The sequence below is a fragment of the Eumetopias jubatus genome, unplaced genomic scaffold (genome assembly GCF_037043125.1).
Source record: "Eumetopias jubatus isolate StellerSeaLion01/CBP00866 unplaced genomic scaffold, mEumJub1_p1.0 scaffold_3, whole genome shotgun sequence".
Classification (NCBI taxonomy): domain Eukaryota; kingdom Metazoa; phylum Chordata; class Mammalia; order Carnivora; family Otariidae; genus Eumetopias; species Eumetopias jubatus.
This window is the reverse complement of record NW_028274809.1, coordinates 160,759,623-160,762,653: the sequence shown is the minus strand read 5'-3', so window position 1 is coordinate 160,762,653 and position 3,031 is coordinate 160,759,623. Positions and strand designations below refer to the sequence as shown.

Here is a 3,031-nt window from a genome sequence, read left to right as displayed (position 1 = left end):
AAATTACTTCAAAATAAAATGCTTAATTGAAAAAAAGAAGAAAAGCCTTTACATGGAGCTTGCACTTTACTGGGACAGAGAAGTAATAAGTGGGTTAATGAATAATCACAGATTTTTTATGTTTATTTTTTATTGAAGTATAATTAACATACAGGGCTATATTAGTTTCAGGTGTACAATTTAATGATTCAAGAATTCCATACATTACACACTCTCAGCACGGTAAGAGTACTCTTAACTCCTTTTTTCTATTGCACCCATCCCCCCACCCACCTCCCCTCTGGCAACCACCAGTTTGTTCTCTGTACTTAAGACTCTGGGTTTTTTTTGGGGGGGTTGTCTCTTTTTTCTTTGTTTGTTCATTTGTTTTTTTCTTCAATTCCACATATGAGTGAAATCATATGGTACTTGTCTTTCTCTGTTTGACTTATTTCACCTAGCTCTATACCTTGTCCATCCATGTTGCAAACGGCAAGGTCTTAATCCTTTTTTATGACTAATATTCCTGTGTGTGTGTGTGTGTGTGTGTGTGTGTGTGTGTGTGTGTTTACCACATCTTTCCTATCCATTCGTCTACTGATGGACACTTGGGTTTCTTCCATATCTTAGCTATTGTAGATAATGCTGAATAAACACAGGGATGCATATATCTTTTCGAATTAAGGTTTCGTTTTCTTTGGGTAAATACCCAGTAGTGAAATTACTGGATCATAGGGTAATTATATTTTTAATTTTTTGATGAACCTCTATACTGTTTTCCACAGTGGCTGTACCAATTTACATTTCCACCAACGGTGCATGAGTGTTTCTTGTTCTCTATATCATACCGACATTTCTTTATTTCTTATCTTTTTGATTCTAGCCATTCTAATAAATGTGAAGTGATATCCTGTTGTGGTTTTGATTTACATTTCCCTAATGATTAGTCATGCTGAGCATCTTTTCATGTATCTGTTGGCCATTTGTATGTCTTTTTTGGGAAAATGTCTATTCAGGTCCTCTGCCCATTTTTAATCAGATTATTTGCTTGTTTGGTGTTGAGTTGTATAAATTCTTTATATATTTTGGATAGTAACCCTTTATCAGATATATCATTGGCAAATATCTTCTCCCATTCAGTAGGTTGCCTTTTTATTTTGTTGATGATTTTCCTTGCTGTACAAAAGTGTTTCATTTTGGCATAGGCCCAACAGTTTGTTTTTGCTTGTGTTTCCCTTGCCTCAGGAGATATATCTAGAAAAATGTTTCCATGGCCAATGTCAAGGAAATGACTATGTTTTCTTCTAAGAGTTTTATGGTTTCAGGTGTCACATTTAGGCCTTTAATCCATTTTGAGTTGATTTTTATGTATAGTATAAGAAAGTGGTCCACTTTCATTCTTTTGCATGTAGCTGCCCAGTTTTCCCAGCACCATTTGAAGAGACTGTCTTTTCCCCATAACATCTTCTTGCCTCCTTTGTTGTAGATTAATTGACTATATAAGCATGGTTTATTTCTGGGCTCTCTAATCTGTTCCATTGATCTATTTTTGTGTCAGTACCATACTGTTTTGATGACTACAGTTCTGTAATACAGCTTGAAATCTGGGATTGTGATGCCTCCAGCTTTGTTCTTCTTCCTCAAGATGTTTTTATGTGATATATGAAATAATCAAGGAGCCCTCTCATGGAAAGGGCAATCCGAGAAAAACTCTGAAGGGAGTTACATTCAAACTGAGACCATAAAAATGAGAATGAGCCAGCCAGGCTTAGAGAGACGATAAGCAAACAGTAAAATTCCTGCCTGGAGTAAGTCAGGATAACCTTCAAATTTATGACTTTACTATGGCAAAGCCTTGAAGGATAGCCAGATTTCAGTGGGATGAACTTATATTATGGGAGTGTTGGGGCCCTAAAAAAGAGGAAGGATATAAAAAGAATGCAAAAAATTCACAAGTACAATAGTCATTAGATCCAGTAGATGGCAAGTCATTTAAATATCTTAAGCTATTTAAGAGTCAAAGAAATGCAAAATTCAATCAAGTGATGAAAGCAGGCCAGGCCACGATTGCCAAAGTGAATGAATAGATGGAATTATTAGGAAATACATCTCCTGAATCCAGCATTTAGGAACGTGAAACCACCCCAACTACAAATGAAAGCAGGGTATCCCAAAGTCTCTAAGAATACAACTGCATTGAGAGGAGAAAAAAAAACTGAGATACAATCCTGTCCACATAGAGTAAGCATCTCCCAGCCTTGGAATAGTTTCCAATTAAGTAGAGAAATTGTTAAGAAAATCAAACCCCGATGAATAATATTTCTACGTTTAAATCTAGCTGGACATGGCATGTGCCTGTAATCCCAGCTACCTGGGAGGCTGAGGCAGGAGGATCGCTAAAGCCCAGGAGTTCTGGGTGGTGGTCTGCTATGCCCTTCCGGTGTCGCCGTCCGCACTAAGTTCGGCATCCATAGTGACTGCCCTAGAGCAGGAACCAACCGGTTAAGTAAGGAGGGGTGAACCGCCCAGGTCGGGACCAGAGCAGGTCAAAAAACTGTACTGATTCATGGTGGGACTGTGTCTGTGAACAGTCACTGTACTCCAGCTGGACAACATAGTTGAACCCTGTCTCTTTTGCCCCTACCTGATTTAGAGAATCCTGTGTCTCCTAAATAAGTAAACAGCAGAAGTTAAAAAAAAAACAACAACAAACAATCTGAGCATGCTTGGTTATTTTAAGTATTCATGATGTGAAAGAAAATTTGACCTGACAATAAAGTGTCAACCTTATGAATTTAAAATGTATATAATTGTATGACAGATTTAGACTTGTTGAAATCTAACTTTATGCATAACATTGGAATATTTAAGGTTATCCACATTTGTGTTCAATTAGATTTAGAAGAGTTATTTTAAAACTTAAGAACTTTCTTTATTAAATCATGTAACTGTAGCAGTTACTAGGAAAATCACATATATTAAATTTATAAATGCAATTTTAAATGCTTAAGGGTTTTTATTTTACAAACATTTAAATTCCTATAAAGTGATG

At 36.4% G+C, this 3,031-nt stretch overlaps 1 non-coding gene across 1 annotated transcript; it reads left to right on the top strand.

Moving 5' to 3' along the window:
• Positions 1-2,316: 2,316 nt before the first annotated feature.
• LOC148164769 (signal recognition particle RNA) lies at positions 2,317-2,613 on the top strand. The gene has a single exon (XR_015767949.1).
• The last annotated feature ends 418 nt before the right edge of the window (positions 2,614-3,031 follow it).